We start from the raw sequence: 21,584 nt of genomic DNA, 5'->3' as shown, positions 1-21,584 counted from the left end.
TCTGGAGCAACAGTAATTATACATTCCTCCGCAACATGAAAAAAAGTGAAAATCAATGTCTAACAAACCTGAAATTGCAAAAAAAGGTCATCAATTCAATTTTGAGTGTAAAGGAATCACAATTCAACAATACATACACAGAATGGTACCCAAAGTAAAATCCAGCCTTGGAACTAACTTTATATTATGTAGGATATTATGTGTGGTTTTAACAACACAGCAGTCACTATGATCTGCACAATCTCCATCCATTAAAGAGATACTGACACCAGAAATTAAACTCTTTTTTACATCTATCATAATATTGCATTTGAAAGATACTTATACCTTTGCCATAAAGTATTTGCAGGATGCTTTTACATTATCTGTCTGTTGCCCAATGTTCCTGTATGAGGGGGCTGCCATATTTGTGCAGCAGGAGTCTGTTAACATTAGAAACTTTAAAGGAAAACTATACCCCCAAAATGAATACTTGAGCAACAGTAAATTAAAGAATCTTGTCATACTGATATATATATATATTTAAGTAAATATTGACCTTTAACATCTCTTGCCTTGAAGCACCATTTTCTGATGGTCTCTGTGCTGCCTCAGAGATCAGCTGACCAGAAATACTACAACTGTAACTGTAACTGTGCGGGACCCACAGGTTTATCCAGGTTAGCCGACTTGCACACACCATCGTTGGGTCGCGGGCAGGCCCTTGCTGCTAGGGCATATAAGCATATTAATGTCTGCAACCAGGGCCACTATTGGGAGGCTGTTGTTCAGGCCTGGATAAATCTTCCGCCGGAGAGGCCCGTCCCACCGCACTAGCTAACCTTACACTTACTTAAAGGATAAGTAAACCTTTAAAATAAGTGAATGAAAAAATGATGAGGGTGCTATTCTGAGATATTTTGCAATGTACATTCATTATGTATTTTCTTTTTATTTCTAGATATTAAGGGATACATGTACTGTTAACATGAATGAATTTTGTTAGAACAGCACCACCCGGTCAATTTCCAACCAGTCTGACAGAACCACCAAGTAGTCAAGCAAGTTGTCATGAGAAATAAAGAGGCTGCTCTGAAGTTCTTCTGCTTAGGAAAGGTTTGAGAAAGGTTTTTATTTTTTTCCTAAGCAGAAGAACATCAGCCTCTTTCTTTCTCCTGACAACTTGCTTGACTACTTGGTGGTGCTGTCAGACTGGTCGGAAATTGACCAGCAGATGGCGCTGTTTTACAAAATTCATTCATATAACCAGTACATGTATCCCTTAATATCTTGGAATGAAAGCAAAATAAATAATGAATGTACATTGCAAAATATCTTAGAATAGCGCCCTCATCATTTTTACATTCATTTATTTTAAAGGTTTACTTATCCTTTAAAGGAGAAGGAAAGTCCTTTTTATTTGGGTTCCCATAGTTAGGCACCCCCAGGTGATTCCATTTACATACCGGACACCCTGGGCTGGTGTACCTATCAGGTGAAATCTGCACTGGCCTGGGATTATTCCAGCGAGCACTATGGAGCTATAGTCTTACACCTTCTCCTTTCTTCAAATTTCCTGGGGTAGACGCATGTGCAGTAGAATGAAATAGCCGTTAAAGGAGAATTAAACGCTGAAATTATAGACCCTCCTCCCCCCAGCCTAAGTGTTACCCCGGGCAAATGCCCCTAACGTTTTACTTAACCCTCGGTGTAGATTCAGGCATCGGAGTTCACAGGCGCCATCTTCAACTGCTTTGAAAATTTTCTTGCGTTTCGGCGTATGTGCAGTTGTCGTGAAACAGAAAATTGCACCAAATGCGCATGCGCCAACACGCCAGTCTCATTCTGAAGATTTCTGAAGAGAAGAAGATGGCGCCCGTGCTCTCCGATGCCTGAATCTGCACCGAGGGGTAAATAAAACATTAGAGGCATTTGCCCGGGGTAACACTTAGGATGGGGGGAGGAGGGAGGGGGTCTATGTCGGGTAGGGGGGTCGGGATTTTTTAACTTTAGGGTTGAAATCTCCATTAAAGTTTGGCTTTTCGCTATACTGAGCATGAGAGCCGCGAGAAGAAAGAAGAAGCCAGAAGACGATCACTCCATGGTGCTCGCTGGTGTCAAGTAAGTAAATGGGATCACTTGGGGTGCCTAACTTTTGCCACCCACAAGTATAACAGTGTTTTCCTTATCCAAGTGCAAATTGATTTTTTAGATTTAATTTTGTAATCTGAGATGGGGCTAGACATATTGTCAGTTTCCCAGGTGCAAAATCTGGATTTTTATGTATGCATAGATATTAAAATAAAAGAAAATAGAAATTGGCCACTGATCACACTGGGCCCCTACGGCCTAGGGTAACCTGTGCATTAAGGTGTCAGTGTAACGTAAACCACTGATTGGAATTACTTGCATATATAAATGGGGAAAGGGATTGGAGTTAGCTGTAATCACCATTGCTCTTTTTCTGAAAACCAGAAGGCCGGGGTCTCTTGTAGTTGAAACTGTAGTGACTTAAAAGCCAACACTGCAATGCCTGCATTAGAGAAGCTCATAATATTGAATGCAAAGAAGCATTTTACTGAAAACATGCTTACATTTAATTTCACTTTCTTATAAAAACAATGTTCAGCTCAGCATTTTATTTTAAAGAGGGGAATTAAATAAATGGATTTTATCGGAAAACTTAAGTTTAAATTACAATTATGCATGCCCCAATGTTTGCCTAATACCCAAGGCCAATGCTCCTGTTTGTTAAAAATTGTTCCAGCCCAGGGTATTTCTGCAAAGATCCTTATCACCATCTTCTTTTTTTCAAGGTCTGGGCAAGCACATGCTCAGCAAAGCAACAGCTGAACTTAGAAAGGAAAAGCCCAGCCTTTTCACTCTAGTGCGCATTTGGAGGCCTGTGCCTAGAGAAAAGAAGACAAGCGAGAAAGTTCTCCTTTAAGTCACATATTGGCTGCTAGTAAATTGTATTGCGGGGGGCACTTTGAGCCCAAGTTACGCCACTAACCCTAGTGGTCTAATATATTTATGTATTGTGCTAGTAAGTTTATATATAATATTTATATGCCACAAGAACCTTATTATTTTCCAACTGTCTTTTTTTTGTAATTGATCACATGACCACTGATGTCATAATGCTCACTATTACTATTATTATAAATACCAAACCTGGTTAGATAACACCTTCATTATCCATCTGGCTTACTCTTTAATGGATCATGTGACCAATGATGTCATAATGCTCACTCCAGATACAAAAAGCCCTCTAATTTAAGTTGTGTCAGTGTGATCGAGGAAGCTGAAGAGTGCGGATGTGCAGGTAAGAGACCTACAACTGAACATAACTGTCAAAATATAAAAAGGGACACATTTATCTGAATTGCACAAAAAAGGTAACACCCTAATAACCCTAAAAGTGATTAGAAATTTTTTTAATTTCAAGTAGGGGATAAAACACACAAAACTAGGGACAAATGTATTTGACTACCCTCCTTCAAACCCAGTCAGTATAAACAATAGTTACACCAGTTTTTTTCTGAACTAGCAGTGTAAATACCAAAATGAAGAGTTTAAAACTTAACAAAGCTTTCTGGTAAGATTTTTGTTAGAATCCAAAGTTTGTATTGCTGTCCACTTTGGCTTAGATAATTTGCTATAAGACTTAAACCTCCCTGAAGTGGAATGTGTCATTTTTAGCAATTGTGCTTTAATAATTGGGGAAAAAGTGGCAATTGAGGAAAGTGTATTGGTTAGGATGAATGTATTTGTGGGAAAATATTGCCACGACCGGTTCAGGGGCGTTTTTAAATTGTTCTTTAGGTTATAGAAACCAAGTGAATTTGTAAACTTCAAATTTGCATTTCTTCAAATAAGTTAGTATGGTAACAAAAAAAAAAACAACACTTTGGAAGGCAACAACCTCTATGTGATATCAAAGTACGGTTAGACAAAGTAAAAATCACTACTGATGACTGAATTTGTCCTGTTTTGCAAAAAAATTCTCAAAACTGTGAATAATTTGTGAAACTTTTTTGTTTCATGAATATTTTGTTGTGCGACAAATTGTGGACGCATGTCATTTTTGTAGCAAACTACATTAGAGTCTATGGGCTTTTTTTGATGTTTATGCTTTTGGAAGGCAAATTCACATGCATTTTATGCTCAACATACTGCTACACATGTATATACATATATATATATATATATATATATATATATATATATACATACATATATATATACATATATATACACATATATATATATATATGTATATATATATATATATATATATATATACATACATATATATATACATATATATACACATATATATATATGTGTATATATATATATATATATATATATATATATATATATATATATATATATATTACTACTAGATTACAAACACAGGATCAACTAAACCATTACGTGTGCTCCCTTTTTTTTGTTGTGCGTCTTTTTCTTTTTGTCGCACAAAACAAGCTTCAAATTTTAACATTCTTGCGAGCGGCAGAACCTGGAAGTTTGTGGCAAATCTGTACATGGTGAGGGTAAACTCTGGGGGTAGTAACCCCCCCTGCTGGAATGTCAAGTTTTGTGTTTCTGTTTGGTATGCCTGTGATTAATTGTGACGATGTGGTAATGCTCCTTGTTTGAACATTCTTTTTTACTTTTTGGTATTTTAAATCTGTACCAATAAACCCTTACCCTTGCATTAGGTTCTTTAACTTTTGTGTTTGTCCCCTGTATGTTATACAACAGATATTATATTAAAGGGGGACTAAAGTCTAAAACAGAATAATGCTAGAAATGCTGTATTTTGTATATAAAATATAAACATGAACTTGCTGCACCAGAAGCCAAATAAAACAAATAATTTATGCTTTCAAAGTTGGCCACAGGTGGTCATCATCTTGTAACTGTTAGAGGAGAATTCAACCTGTAATAAAAAAAAACCCTCCCCTGGGTAGATCCCCTCCCTCCTCCCCCCATCCTACCTGCCCCCCCCCCGGGCAAATGCCCCTAATTTTTTACTCACCCCTCCGTGCAGATTCTGGCCTCAGAGGTCACGGCAGCCCTCATCTTTCTTCAGTCTTTTTTGGCGCATGCGCAGTGGTTTGGGACCGGAAATTTACTCCAACTGCGCATGCGCCGAAAGTCACGAAGATTTTGAAAAAACTCTGTGACTTTCGGCGCATGCGCAGTTGGTTTTGCACCGTAAATTTACTCCAACTGAGCATGTACCGCAAATGCCACCAAGACATGAAGATTACCAGAGAAAAAGAAGATGGCTGCCGTGAACTCCGAGGCCAGAATCTGCACGGAGGGGTGAGTAAAAAATTAGGGGCATTTGCCCGGGGAGGCAGGTAGGCTGGGGGAAGGAGGGTCTACCCAAGGGGGTAAGGGGGAGGTTTTTTTTTATTACGGGTTGAATTCTCCTTTAAACATCTTTGCAAAACCAAGACTACACACATGCTCAGTGTAGTCTGGGCTTCTGTTGGGAGGCTAAGCTTATGGATCGTCATAAATTATCAAAACAGCACAAGTCAAATAATATCTGCCATAGAAGCTGATACAGCAAGACTGATTAATAATCAGAATATTAGGGATGCACTGAATCCAGGATTCGGTTCGGGGTTCGGCCTTTTTCAGCAGGATTCGGATTTGGCCGAATCCTTCTGCCCGGCCGAGTTGAATCCTAATTTGCATATGCAAATTAGGGGTGGAGAGGGAAATAGTGTGACTTTTTGTCACAAAACAAGGGAATAAAAAAGTTTTCCCCTTCCCACCCCTAATTTGCATATGTAAATTAGGATTCGGATTCAGTTTGGTATTCGGCCGAATCTTTCACAAAGGATTCAGAGGTTTGGCCAAATCCAAAATAGTGGATTTGGTGCATCCCTACAGAATATACAGACTGCATTGGGTCTGTGGAAACGAATCTCTACACGGTCGCTGGCTGCTCTACAGGGAAACAAACAAAGCTGCTTGAGTTCTGGGAAGTACGTTGGGGGGATCCCCCTGCCTTTTGAAAGTATGATCAGTTTCCCTGCAGAGCAGTTAGGGACTGTCTGAAGTTTCCTATCTGCAGCAGTCAGAGCAAGTAAAACGAAGGGGGAATTTCACTGAATACAGTCAGGTTTATTATAAAAATGGTACACATTTTTTGATTAAAGTATATTGGAGATAAATTTTTTCATTAAAAAAAAATAGTATTTTACATCCCCTTTAAAGGTAGTTCAGGAGGCCTTGGGTCTCCCACAGCCATGGGACCTAGGTGGCAATTCAGACTGCCCCAACTGTAATATGCCAATGGAAGCTATCAGAGGCTTTAAAATGCACTGCCAGCAGAATTAAATCTGTAAACAGCGAATGGGTTGCTGTGTGCCAGTACAGCCTTACATGCTGCCCAAGCCCCATCCCTTCTTTACAGGGAGAATGTAATGGTCAAAAATATTTACTTAAAGTGATACTAAAAACAACTTTTTAAAATATGAATGTAAATTAAAAGTTACCTAAAGGTCATGTGGATTGTTTTTTGCTTAGAGGTTTGTTTTTTGTAAGTAATTGTTAGTTGAAGTTCCTAAACCTGACTGTTATGCCAACCTGACTATCCCATCTCAGCCTGTCAGTTAAAGGGATACTGTTTTTTACAAAATGTATCAGTTAATAGTGCTACTACAGCAGAATCCTGCATTGAAATCCGTTTTTCAAAACAAGAAATGGATTTTTTTATATCTAATTTTAAAATTTGCTATGGGGCTAGACATTTTGACATTTCCCAGCTGCCCTCAGGTCATGTGACTTGTGCTCTGATAAACTTCAGTCACACTTTACTGCTGCACTGCAAGTTGGAGTGATGTCATTACCCCTCCCTCATACAAGCTGCTGTAATGTAAATAGAGCCTTGTCTGCTGAGCCTGTCAATTGAACAGGCAGGAATCAAGATAAGCTCTCACTGACACCACTTCAGAAGGATTGAAATAAGATAGTCCTGTGATCACTGCCCCCACTTACGTTTCAAAAAATATATATATATATATATATATATATATATATATATATATATATATATATATATATATATATATATAAACACACAATTCATTTTGGGCACTGGAAAAATATTTTATATAGATAGTTTATTATATTTGTTTACACAAAAATAAATGGCAGAAACACAGGAGTACACTCCCAGGACTGATGACAGGGAATAGAAAAAAAGGATAAAATAAGGAGGACATACTTGAAAACCAGGAAAACTTAGGAGGAAGTCTAGGAAGGGTTAAAATAGCTCAGGAGAAAGGAGGCAGTAAGTAGTTACTGAAAAAAGAAGTATTGCAGGCAGTTTCTAATGCTAACGGACTCCTGCTGCACAAATATGGCGATCACATGGAGTCAGATAGGTAATGTAAAAGCATTGGGCAAATACTTTATGGCAAAATCATAAGAAGCATGCAAAGTCAATTTTATGATAGATGTAAAAAAAAAGGTTCAATTTCTGATGTCAGTCATCTTTAGATAGTATCAACCTTGATTTCTGGGGACATACTATGCTTTAATCTACCTTTTTAGCCTTCAGGAAATACATACTTAAAATGCTTCAATTCATACTTTTAATGCTTTTTGAATGTCAAACAAGGAATATATTATGGTTTATATTTTTAAGTGTTATTTTTATGAACTGAGGGGGCTGCCAACATCTGGCCCTCAGTACCACAGATGTTGGGCAGCACTGACACAGAGTATTTATAAGTGTAATCATTCTATAGTATAGAAGTGTTCATATTTCTCTTACGCTAAGGGGCAGATTTATCAAGGGTGGAATTGAAAATTCTAATTTCCGAGTTTTCTATGGTCAAAACTGTCAAATTCGACTAGGGAGTTATTCAAATTCGATTCGAGTTTTTCAAAAAATTTGAATTTGATTTTCGAGATTTATCAAACTCTGGCCTTTTAAGAACTCAAATTCGACTATTTGCCATCTAAAACCTGCCGAATTGCTATTTAAGTCAATGGGAGTGGTCCAGGGATACATTTTGAGTTGTTTGCAGCCTTCCTGACAATTGAGATTTTTTTTTAGAGAAAAAAACTAGAATCAAGTTTTTTAAATTCGAATCTAATTCGAATTTTTAAAATAAATTTTGATTTCATGGGAGTTTTAAAAAACTTGAATTCAAAATTCAACCCTTGATAAGTGTAGAGTGGTGTGTGTTCTCCCTCTCATACTGGGACACCAAGGTAAATGCATCGGTAACGTCATGTTGGTAAAATAATTAGGGCTGTTGATCTGAATGATTCTCAGCATGATTCCATCACATAGGGTAAATCAGTGGGGGTCATCTATAAACACTCTGCAAATTAACACCTCGGCAGTAACCCATAGCAACCAATCAGATATCTGCTTTCACCGTTCAACCTGCAGCTGGCTGAAAAAAAGCTAGTTACTGATTGGTTGCTATGGGTTACTGCCCGGGTGTAAATTTGTCCAATGTTTATAAATGAGCCATACCAAGTAGTTGTGAAGGTTATGTAGAAGTGCTATGTTGCGGAGCACAAGCTATTAGCGATGTTAAAGGATGATTAGGTTATTTTCCCTTGAAGTTTATGGGAACCACTATAATTATGGCACATGTGTAATTGCCTTATAAAGATGAAATAAATCGAGAATATGCTGTAGTAAACTTTTTGGTCTTTATTCTTGTGAAAAAACAATGTAACAGACTCTCGACTGCAAAATCATCCTGAAAAATATGAAAATCTGCAAAATACAATTTGTGACTTTGCTCCAAACATTACTACACATTGCTCTATATATATTCGCACCTGGTTACAATACTGGTAAGTGCTAGTAAATAAGCAGCAGTCAGATAGATCAAATATCCTCTTAAAGCGATTACCTTCTTCTGCTTCTTTCTTCGATGGCCCACGGTCAATGGTCAAAGCTGGCTTTTTTGTTAAAGTTCGGCTTTTCACTCTACTATGCATGTGCACCCATATGAAGATGGACGAACCAGAAAGACAATTAGTCTATGTTGCTGACATTTTAAGGATTCTGGAGTCCAGCTTCTATCATCTTTCTCACAGAATCTTCCTTTCCATTGTAAATGGATCCAGTGGTTCTTTAGCTGAAGAAACCTTAAAGGAAGACATAAAATAGTCTGAAGTAAGAAAAAAAGGCCACTGAAGGATATAGTTGCATTCAGGGGCGATCCTGCCCAATATGCCGCCCAAGGGCTTTCATTTTTGCCGCCCCCCCCACGGCACTCACCTTCAGCACCAGCCAGGGGTCAGGAGGGTCCACATCACTAGTGCAGAGAGCGCAATTGCCGGTAATTCGGCTCTTAGTTACCAGGAGCGGCATTTTTGCCGCCCCTGGAAACCAGGGGGGCGATGCCGCCTGAGGCGAGTGCCTCAAATGGCCTCATTGGCAGAGCACCCCTGGTTGCATTACAATACAAACCACAGTACACCTAACTACATCACAAAAGTATCTGGCTTGCCTGGTTCAAAATACTGCATGTGGAATCACCATTTTGAACACACTTTCCCTCTATTGCCCAGTATAAACCTGGGGCCCCTTCTGATACACTAAACTGTACATCATATTGTTCTGCAGGGCCCCTAATAGTTGTACTACCTGTATTTCTCAATGGCTTCCTAGAGTATACGCACTACTTAAAGGCACATGCAGCCCTAAAAACTTTTCCCTTATGTAAAAGATAGCATATGCACGTGGAGGAACTAAACCTTTTTTTTCTCCTTCTCCTTTAGTCTTAAGCCCAGCAGCCATGGTAATAAGGGCATTGCCTTTGTGAAATCTGAAATAAAAAATATATAATAATTGTATGGGAGAGGTAAACGTATATGGCACGTAAACTTCAATAGCAGCATATGGGCAGAAAGTGTTATATCAAGTGAAAGGTTATAAACTGAAAAAAGTATTTGTGCAGGCCCAGCAAGATGATTGTGGCACCATCATTGACTCATTAATTATATTTGTATATGCACTTTCTGTATAGGCTTCTTTTTTTGTTTTAAGTGTAGAAGCTACAGAATAAGATGGCCATTCAAGGAAGTGTTTAACATTTTTTAACAGTGCTGAAAATTTGTCCATCTTTGCTATGGCACAGACTATAACTAGGAAGCCCTGCTTGAGCTGGGTCCTTCTGCCTTATTCCACCTAACGTAGAGTTAATAAAATCTTGGTCCACACAAAGACACAATGGACGGATCCAACCCTACATTTAGTAAGCATAATGTATCTTAAACAAATACATAAAAATATTGAATGGTTATTCACCTTTAAATTAAAGTTTAGTATGACGTAGAGAGTGATATTCTGATAAAATTTGCAATTGGTTTTCATTTTTTATTATTTGTGGCTTTTTAGTTATTCATTTTTTTATTCAGCAACTCTCTAGTCTGCAGCTTCAGCAATCTGGTTGCTAGGGTCCAAATTACCCTAATAACCATGCACTGATTTGAATAATAGACTGGAATATGAATAGCAGAGGATCTGAATAGAAAAATGAGTAATAAAAAGTAGCATTAACAATACATTTGTAGGTTTACAGAGCATTTGTTTTTAGATGGTAGCTGTGACCACTATTTGAAATCTGGAAAGAGATAAAATGGGCAAATAATTTAAAAGAAAAATATAAAAAAAATAATGAAGCAAAATGACCAATGGAAAAGTTGCTTAAAAATGATAATTCTATAACATACTATAAAGGTGACCCACCCCTTTAATGTGTATGTAAATACCCCTAATGTAACATGTTTAGGGGGTGCAAGCAATGTGCTGGGGAAACTGCAGAGAGAGACAATGTTACAAGTTTGGGCTGCAGGGAAGAGTCAAGTTGAGAGGGGGAAGAACCTTGAGCGGTGCAGAAGGTACAGAGACAGAGCAGGGCTGCTGGGGAAACTTAGTTGCACATCGGGGATAACTGTACAAGTTTGGGGAGTGCTAGGGAGGGAAATGTTGTACAAGTCTGGGGAAGGGGGGTGTTGGGGAAACTTGAGGTGTGCAGAGGGGATTATAGTACAAATTCAGGCTGAAGAGAGAGTGTTGGGAAACTTGAGGTGTGTGGAGAGGATAATTGGGCAGTGGGGGTATCAGTGCTGGCGGGGGTAGGAATTCTACCTCAGCAGAGGGGCCTGGGGAACAACTCCAGGGGCCTGTGCAATTAACCGCCAAATTGCTCCCTAAACCCCCACGACTTCCAGCTGCATATACTCTGCAAGTATTCTACAGAGATCTCCCTCCAGCTGCCAGCAGCCCTCCATTTAACACACACCCTATTTTCACACACAGCAAACTAATTTACACACATTTATAAAAGCTTTTCTTTTTTATTTCATTCAGTGAGACACACAGATTCTCAGATCTCCTTATCTCCACTCACTGCCGTGTTGTTAGCCCTTTTCTATCCATCCTCTTCCATCCCTCCCCCTTCATGAGTCCTCCATCTCCCCTTCTTAGTCAGGTGTCAGCCCTCATGCTACTTGCAAAACTCAAAATCACTGCATCTTTATTGCAGAATCATATCTGTTCTCCACCATTCTGCCTCTTTCTGGGATTTTTCACTCAGATTTCCCACTTAGTCCCACCCCAGCATGTCTCAGCCAATGGTTTCCCAACAGAAGGTGGGCACATGTATGTAATCCAATCAGAAACGAGAATTATATGATTGCTATCAAGAATAGCCAATCACAAGTGATTGCTCTCTACGAGTTCTGATTGGCTGCCGCATGGTGGGCTGGCCCTTTTTGCCGGAAACAGAATACAGGAGGAGCGTTATCTTGCAGCTCAAATGACAGGAGCCACTAAGGAGCATTGATAGCGGATACTGGAGGTAGGATAAATACACTTGACCCCAAGACTGACAAGTGAGTTAGAAGGGGGAATAGAGGAGGCGTATGGAGCATGTGGAGAGGGCAGATAGAGGAGGGCTGGGTTAGGGGAGGGCTCAGGGCGGAGAGTGAAAAGAAGGGATGGAGCAAGTGAGTCTGTTTGGATAACTGAATGAGAGCGCTAGAGTTTTGACAGAGGGAGATATCATGCAGGACTCTGTACTGCTTTATACAGGTGAGCAAGGAGACATTGGGGTGGGCTGGAGTTCCCATTCACTTTATAGCGCTCCCCTGTGGATCGGATCGCTCTGTAGTTTTGCAGATCTCAGAAACTATTCCCATGGGGGGGGGGGGGGGTAAAAGAGCAAATTAATTAGAGCTGGAAGTTGTAGTTGAAAAGTGCTGCTAGTGAAGGAGTAACTTAGGGACCATGGACAGCGGCTTCAGTACCTGCCTATGGGGACGGTCCTGCCGCCGGTGAAGCCACGCCCCCTGTTTTCTATTGGCTCGCGGAGCAAGCAACGAATGTAGCAGGTGTGTGAGAATGTTGCTGAGCCGGGTTTGCTGAAAAGAGGAGGCAGTTTTGGGGTACAGTACAGCTGTCCATTTGTGCTCCTCCCACATACAGAACCTTCGAAAGTCAAGCTTCATAGCAGGGTCCCTTCTAACTGTAGCACCAAACGCCCTGATGGCTTCTCTGCAGAGGTGAGTAATAATGTGTTGCAGCCACTGATACGGACAGGCAGCTGATATCTTTGCATATTACTGTTGCACTGCTCTGTTCATTGCATTTAGTTGAGGCGACTAAATCTGATACTAAATCTGATCCTATAATCCACAGTCGGGCTGCAGGATATGGGTTAGAAATTGCCGGGTTGTTGGGGTGTTTATAACAGCTGTAGAGGTGTGTGTGTGTCGGAGATGGGCCGAATATGTCAGGCAAGTCATTTCTCCCCATGTGTGAATGTGCTTCACTTGTATTGCTGCACAAGGGGACCAAGGATTAATGCGGGGTGCTAGTGTTTACAATTATTTCAGTTGGCATGAGGTGTAAGTAATGCGAGTGCCTGTTTTTACAAGGTAGTAACTGTCTCTGCCCACGTGCAGTACACTGACCAATGCACATAGCCCTCTTTAAGCCACGCCCCCCGATTTCTATTGGCTGATCAATATGACAGTTATTTCAGTTGGTATGAGGAGAAAGTAATGTGGGGTGCCAGTTTTTACAAGGTAGCAACTTTCCTGTTCCTTAACACGGCAGTGGGCAACAACGGGTTAATCCCCTCCAGCCTCGCGATGGGACAGGAAATACTAAATAAAAACAGCTCCCGCCCCCTGGCCGCCATCTTTTTTTCTCCTGTCGTCACCCCCAATAGTCCAGACTGGGTACCTCTCCCCTTTCTGAAGTCCTGGGACCGGGGTTGGTTACCTCTTGTGTGTCTCCAGAGAAGCCTTGGCAGGCCTGGGCCATGTGTGCCAACAGCGCCGTAAGTCGCAAACGCCTCCCCAGGCAATGTGCGCGATAAGACGCTGACGTCAGCCTCCAAGATGGCGCTGGCGCTTTTGCGCATGCGCGAACACGCGAACCCGGAAGTAGACGCGGAAGACGCCTGAGGCTTGGCGCTCAAGTTTAAAGGAAGCGCTTTTTCTCCCCTATGGCTGCTGAACTGGTAAGGAGTGTCTGGTGCCAATTGTGCTGTCAGGAGGGTACTGTTGTAAGTATGTCTTTCCCCTGACCATTGCTTAAGCCCATAGGGATCCTTCTGGGACAAGAATTAAATAGTGAAATTTTACAGGTGCTACTGGAGGATCCTTATTTTTGCAATGAGCTGCCGAAGGTCTCACTCGGGCTCAAGGGGGTGAGTGATGTTTGTTGAGAGGTGAACACAACAATAATCGGGGGAGGGGCCCTCAAACACTATTTGGATCACAGTAAACATTACTGATATGTATTTTTATTTTTATTTAGGAGTCCTCCTAGCAGAGAAGGGAGTAGAAGGAAGGTGGCCAGAACAGAGTGTGCATCCTGCTCAAGCAATGCTTTGCCAGATAAGAGATTGTGTGGAAAATGTCTACGTGAAGCTTCTGGAGTTGACTCACCGCAAATGTCAGATATGATGGGTTGGATGAAAGAGACTATAAATCAATCTGTAGCTTCTATGATGACACAAGTCACTGAGAACGTACTGAAAGGTTTAGATCAAAGAGCAGCTTCCATTGCAGGCAGAAGCAGTTCAGGAGTAATTACCCCCTTGAACATAGGGGGGGTGGCTACTTCAGAGATATCTAGCGATACGGAAGGGGAAATTTCAGACAGAGACTCTGTACAGGAGGATGAGTCAGCCTTCAATACTGACATGGTTGAACCACTGATTAAAGCAGTAAGGAAAACCTTGGATCTGGAAGATCAGGAATCTCCGGTAAAGCAAGATAAAATGTTTAAATCATCCTCAAAAAAGAACCACCTCTTCCCAGTGCACGAGGTAATCAAAACTTCCATCCAATCCGAATGGGATAACCCTGATCGGAAGCAAGTTGTTCCTAGGAAAATTAAGAAACTACTCCCCTTTGCAACAGATGTGGCTAAGGTGTGGGAGAACCCTCCTAAAGTGGATGCGGCAATCACCAGAGTGGCCAGGAGGACCACGCTACCAGTGGATGAGGGTGTTTCCCTTAGAGACACCATGGAGAGGCGACAGGATGGAGCCCTTAAGAGGGTTTACGTCGCCAATGGGGCAGCCTGTAAGTCGGCCATAGCAACAACTTCTGTAACAAGGGCTAACAAAATTTGGCTTCAAGAACTTGAAGACGCCATTAAAAGTGGTACAGATAGAGGAAAGTTGGTCGAGTTGCTACAAGATATAAAACTGGCCAACGAGTTTGCGGCCGAAGTCTCTCTAGAATCCATAAAATTGGCAGCTAAATCCATGAGTCTGTCTGTGGTGGCCAGGAGAGGGCTATGGTTAAGACAGTGGCATGCGGATGCCCAATCAAAACATAATTTATGCAGCCTTCCCTTCAAGGGGAACTTGTTGTTTGGTCCAGAGCTAGACCAGATTATTTCCAAGGCGTCTGCCGGAAAATCCTCTTTTCTCCCGCAGGATCGCAGGGAAAAAAGAAATCCAGTTAGAAACATCAGAGGAAATTTCAAAGAAGTCAGACAATACAAGCCAGGCAAACCGTTCTCTAGGCCATGGAGACAAGGGCCTAACTATAGAAATCAGTCCTTTCAGTCCAAAGGGGCCAACACTAAGCCCGAGAAACCCAGAGCATGAAGGTGTGGGAGTCCCGTTGCATGTGGGAGGAAGATTAACATCATACAGTGCAATGTGGGCTCGAGTTTGTCCGAACAAGTGGATTATGGACGTGATAGCAGAAGGACTGCCAGAGATTACTGGGGAAGATCATTTCCACAGTGGACTGCGTGAAGTGGGCTCCCTATCATGTCAGAATCCTACAAAACAACTTCCTATCCAGATGGGATCACAATCACCTTCGGCCCCATCAACAGATTCATTTATCACCATCCACGATCCAGTCATTAAAATGGTGGACAAAAACAACGAATCTAGAACACCCAGTATCTTTGAGCCAACCGACTTGGATAGTGTTAACCACAGATGCAAGCAAATGGGGATGGGGAGCCCACATGCAAGGAGTCGAAACTCAGGGCAAATGGGCTCCAGTGGAAGTTGCAAGGTCTTCCAATTGGAAGGAGCTCAAGGCAATATGGCTAGGACTACTAACTTTCAGAAAACATTGTCGAAACAAGTCAATACTGATAAAATCGGACAACATGACCTCGGTCAGATACTTGAACAAGCAAGGAGGGACAAGATCAAAAAGCTTATTAGACTTGACCATGATTATATTCACATGGGCAGAGAAGAACTTGAAGGATTTGAAGGCAGAGTACATTCCGGGGCTGCAGAATGTACAAGCAGACAGGTTGAGCAGAACAATGTCCACACCCGGAGAATGGGAACTGCACCAATCGGCCTTCAACATGATATCTGCAAGATGGGGCCCATTTTGTCTCGATCTGATGGCATCGAGTGTGAACACGAAACTTCCAAAGTTTGTGTCATGGACAATGGAGCAGAATGCGTGGAAAGTGAACGCATTTTCGATGATATGGAGGTTTCGCAGAGCATACATCTTCCCTCCTTTCTCTCTGATCCCAAGGGTTCTGAGGAAGATAAAGGAGGATCATGCAGAAGTAGTCCTGGTGGCACCTTGGTGGCCAAAGAGATCTTGGTTCTCTCAAATCTGGATTCTATCCAGGGACTCCCCACTCAGTCTCCCTCCCTGGGAGGATCTAATGACACAGGGGGAAATAGTCCACCCACATCCAGACAGGTGGAACTTAACGGCTTGGCTCTTGAAAGGCTGAACCTCTTATCTACAGGGCTCTCTGAAGCCTCCATAACTACCTTGATAGCAGCCAGAAAACCCAACACCCTGCAAAAATATTTCTCCACCTGGGAAAAGTTCATTGATTGGTGCAAGAAAGCAGGAATCAATCCTAGTGACATCTCGGAAGTTCAGGTGGTTGAATTTTTACAGAAGGGACTGGAACTGAAGCTCAGCCTTGCTACTCTCAGAGGCCAGGTCACTGCAATATCTCACTTTTCAAAAATCAACTGGTCTCAGCATACCCTGATTAAGAAATTCTTCCAGGGAGTAAAAAGACTGGTACCAGTCACTAGACCTCAAGTTCCTCCCTGGGATTTAAGTCTGGTTCTGAAGACACTTACCTCTGAGCCCTTCGAACCATTACAGAATATATCGCTAAAGTTGCTCAACTTAAAAATATGTTTTCTATTGGCAATCACCTCCGCTAGGAGGGTCGGAGAACTGCAAGCCTTATCAATAAAGGAAGGAAAACTTACCTTTCTGCAGGATAAGGTAGTACTAAAAACTGCAGATAAATTTATCCCCAAGGTGGTCTCTCCATTCCATACCTCCCAGGACATTGTACTACCTACCTTCTTTCCTAAACCTGAATCGGAGGCGGAACAAACATGGCACAATCTGGATGTGGTGAGATGCCTGAAGACTTACCTAGAAAGAGTACAGAATATAAGAACTTCAGACTCCCTCTTGGTGATCCCGCAGGGAAAAAAGGCAGGAGCTCAGCCTTCTAAATCCACGATAGCAGGATGGATCAAGGAGTGTATCCAGATGGCCTATACTTTAAACTCCAACTCAGTACCCTCTTCCATTAAGGCACATTCAACCAGAGGCATGGCGGCATCATGGGCCTTCCATGCAGGGACCACTTCAGAAGAAATCTGCAGAGCAGCCGTCTGGTCATCTTTCCAGACATTTGTTAATCACTATAAATTTGATGTGTTTGCAAAAAAACCTTCCTCTTTTGCAACTTCAGTACTGAATTCAGCATTAAATATTTAGAAATCGCCCTCCCTCTTTATTGTTGTGTATTCTTTGGTACATCCCGTTGTTGCCCACTGCCGTGTTAAGGAACAGGAATAGGGAAAATCATATCATACTTACCGAGATTTTCCTTTCCTGGACTGTAACACGGCAGTGGGCATGGCTTCCCACCCTCATGGGGGAGACTCCAGAATCAAAGATGGCGGCCAGGGGGCGGGAGCTGTTTTTATTTAGTATTTCCTGTCCCATCGCGAGGCTGGAGGGGATTAACCCGTTGTTGCACACTGCCGTGTTACAGTCCAGGAAAGGAAAATCTCGGTAAGTATGATATGATTTTCCCTAGTCTCTGCCCACGTGCAGTACACTGACCAATGGGCATAGCCCTCTTGAAGCCACGCCCACATATTTCTATTGGCTGATCAATATGACAGTTATTTCAGTTGCGAATGAGGAGTAAGAAGGATAGACTTTTGCTTCTGAGTTTTTGCAGTTCCAGCAGATGGCAGATTGGACCCCAATACTGGCAGGGAGGTGAGATGCTTTTTAGCACATAGTAAAAATAACAAATAAAAAAACAAACATATAGAAAAAGTATTGGAGAAGTGATACTTATATTGGCTAACAATAAAAATACTTTGCAAGGTTTCAGAGCACCAGGTTTTTGTTTGTGATATTGGTGAGCGTTAATTCGGTTGGAAGGGGAAATCAGTTGGAAGGACTGCAGGTTGTGAGGTCTGGCTAGTATGCAGCAGATACATAACCAAGAAGGCTAATTTTTAGTTTAACTAAATCGTGCCGAACTTCTGGGATGAACTGCCTAGCAGTTAATGATGACAGTTCTATTGGAAGGAGGAATTAATAGGATGGATTGCTGCTGGTTGTGCGGTCTGGCTAGTATCCAGCATAAGACAGTACATACCCAGTAATGGCAGGAAAGTGAGATACGGGAATATGTCAGGTTGGTAAATTTCTCCTTGTGTGTGTGAATATGTGTTACTGGTAAAGCTACTTGCTGCATATGTGAACTGGGATATCTATAGGGTGCCAAGGTGTAGATAGTGATGGCAGTTATTTGCATTGGAAGGAGGAATCATTAGTCTGGGGTCTTCTTCGTATCCAGCAGACATTAGGCTGTGTCCTGATTCTGACAGAAATGTGATATACTATCTTATCATAATTATTTAACCGCAAGGGTTGGCAAAAACAGTTTACCTTATGCTTAAATATTTACATAGTTAATGAATAGTCCCAATTACTGTCAATTTATCTCATGAGCTTTTACCGTCATAGCACTTCATTTAATCCAATAAACTCAGGTAGCATGATATACAGTAGATGAGAAATGGCTGGGTTATTTTAAGAGCAGTAGGTATGTGTTGATGGTGGGCTTTGTACTTGGAACAGCCAAGTGGTGGTGATTGGTTGTTATATAATTGTATCGTTTGTCTTCTTTAAAGAAAAGCACACATCTTTCAGAAAAAGACATTTTTAACTTCTGTCACGTTTTATAAATTATAGAAATCTGTCAGGTATATAAAAGCTAGTTCTTGTGTGTCTGCTCTGTACAGCACGTTTCCACCTGTTTTTATTTGTTTCTTTAGGGGAAATGGTATGTTCACTGAATATAGGGGGGGTGGCATAAACATAAGTTCAGTTACCAATAGAGAAAATAAGCAAATAGTTCTGTTCAGTGTCAGTACAAGGAACATTTTGATTGGTTGCCATTTGTAATATAGCAGTGATGCTTTTTTTATAGTTAATCCCCTACATAATATTTATTTTTTGTGCTAATTTTTTTTTTTTACCCCTACAGCTGCTGCTGAACAAAGCTTGGCTAGAAAGACTGGTTCATTCAAGAAGAAAAGGACAAAGCCCCAGACAGGTACGTAGGAATTGTTTAAAAATGTTTTCAGGGTCCCAAAGCATCAGTGGCAGCTTACTCAGAAATGGCTATTTAAGGTACCTACACCATTAGGCCCCTGGCACACAGGACATTTTGTTTGCAACTGAGGCAGAGAGCAATGCCTTCTCCACTTGTGAGTTATGACTACTTCATGCTCATTATACTAATGATGGACTAGTTTACTATTGAATGCATACAGAACAGTTGCAGAGAGAGAGCTCAGTGCTGAAGCTGTCAAGTCAGTGTTTTGGTGGGGAGGCCCATCTGTCACTGTTCCATCTCATCTGTGTTCAATCACAGGCCTGTCCTTCATTTAAGTAGCAGTGACAGGTAAGAGGGGCATTTTTTTCTACCAGAGTTTTCCCCCTGAGAGCACATGGTTCATGTATCTTCTTTTGAAACTAATGACCAAATGTACAAACACCAAATGAAGTGAAAAATAACCTTTTGTTTGCTGACATAAAACTGGGAACCTTTGTCAAAGATTAAAGGCAGAGCTCAGCAGATCACAAGTTATTTATTCACTTGTGGGACTTTTATGGGCATATTTATCATAGGGTTTAAAATAGAACATATTTCATAATCTTAAATAGGTAATATAAAGCTGGGAAGTTACTTTCTGGTGCACTGTGGTGAATTCTATTTGGCCCTAAACTAAAAGAAAAAACACATTATAGTTATATTTATCAAAAGATTAAAAGATTAAATAGAATTTACCTTAGTTCGCCAGAAAGGAAATCTCCAGTTCTCTGTTCCCTTAGGAGCATATTTTGAAGTGGGGTAATAGAGCAAATTCTGTTTTAAACCCTTGATATACTGTACAAGATCCTAAAGAGCCTATATTGGTGAACAGAAGCACCTGGTGATCTGTGGGAAGCTTTATTTTCATGCTTTATTATACTTTTTTACTGTGTATCTCTAAATCTAAATTGCTAATGTATTACTTTATACTAATTTATATTTATGTATAGCCTTCACTTTTAAGATGCAGATGTTATTTTGTTTCTGTTTATCTGTGTGGGCAATAGCAAATACACGGTGTATATATTTTAAAATGTTGTGTTCTTTATTTTGGTTATATTATTATGTTGAATATTTGAGAAGCAATACTGTATGTAAAGAAAATTAAGTGCAGTGACGGTTGATGTAGGCATTGAATTTGAAAGACGTTTATGTGTGGCACAACTGTCATGCATACAACCACCAGGATACTGTACCTAACTGCAGGCGTATCTGTCCTGCAAACTCAATTCTTGCTTGGTAAAAGTTTTTCTATAATGGTGGTAGCAGGTTTATCATTTGTATGTTGTTGTTATTTTCTTATGCTTATCTTTATTATTTATAATGAAGGATTAGAGCATAGAGGTGCAGAAACCGCGCTAGAGCTTTCATCCTTTACGCATTTATCCAAGTCAATTTATACCCTTGGAGGAACAATAGTGGTGGCTGAACAGTGTAGCTGCAGCCTGTAGCTCCTTGTTTGATCTTGCAGTTCTGTAGCTCTATTGATATAATACAGTATCTTGAGGTTTTATATCTTTTTTTTATTTACATTAGTAGTAATATTGTAGTATTATTAACTTTTGTAGCATTTTCCTGTTGCAGCCCATAATATGTATTGATTGTCTCAGAGCTTTTATAGCATTAGCTAAGAGCATATAATGGCAGCAAGGGTGGCAAAGTGGAGGGGAGAAACCCGCAAAACGTCTTTTCTTGGCCACGCTTATCTAAATATAAGAATTGTAACAACTTTCTAATATATATTGAACAGATAGGGCACATTTAAGGCCTTTAACAATGTAGAAGCAGATGCAGATCTGTGGTTACATTTTCAGAAAGGGCAGCATCTGTCTGATAAAAGAACTTTAAATTATATTTGCACTTATTGTACTTTGTATAAAGTTTGTGATGAATTTTGTGTTTTGGCTTTATGTTGTTGCGGTGGTCATTATGAAATTGATGCGGTGTGGAATTTGGGTGCAGTAGACAGTATTGCAGGTAGTGAACATACTGGTGTGGAGAGAGGTGGGATGGCGGGGGCAACGCGTGTGCCTTAGGCATTTTTGATTTGCGCGACGTGCAGAAGTTGCCCACGGCCTTTTATTTACCTCTAGGATGATTTTGGAGCACGGTGAAGGGACCGCTGACAATTTGTTGCACTTGTTGTGCTTGCAATAAGTGGTTGCACTAGGTTACCAGTCCGCCACTCAAGTTTCAGAAGGCAGGAATCTTTCCTAGATTTCATTATTGTGTTTCCTTTATTGTTTTAGAAATTGCTGTTTTAATGTGTTGCATTCTAGATTCTTATTTGCTTGGCTATTTTTTCATGTTGTTTTTTCAGAATGTTTGCTTCAGAACGTTATAGAGTTATAGTCGTTAAGAATGAATTTACATTGCTTGGGTGTTTTATTGAGGTTTATAGTGCTTTATGTTTGCG

The 21,584-nt window shown here is 40.8% G+C and overlaps 1 long non-coding RNA gene across 3 annotated transcripts in view; it reads left to right on the top strand.

The window, feature by feature from the left end:
• The first annotated feature begins 11,743 nt into the window (after positions 1–11,743).
• Positions 11,744–21,584, top strand: part of LOC121395037 — a 21,278-nt gene continuing 11,437 nt past the window's right edge. The window contains exons 1-3 of one of the 3 annotated variants that reach the window (XR_005962198.1): positions 11,744–11,849; positions 12,476–12,552; positions 19,058–19,126. This is a non-coding gene — a long non-coding RNA (uncharacterized LOC121395037). The other 2 variants (XR_005962197.1, XR_005962196.1) reach the window with 2 other exon arrangements.

This window comes from Xenopus laevis, chromosome 6S (assembly GCF_017654675.1).
Source record: "Xenopus laevis strain J_2021 chromosome 6S, Xenopus_laevis_v10.1, whole genome shotgun sequence".
NCBI lineage: Eukaryota > Metazoa > Chordata > Amphibia > Anura > Pipidae > Xenopus > Xenopus laevis.
Note: the sequence above shows the minus strand (reverse complement) of the source record. Positions and strands in the feature narration are given on the sequence as shown.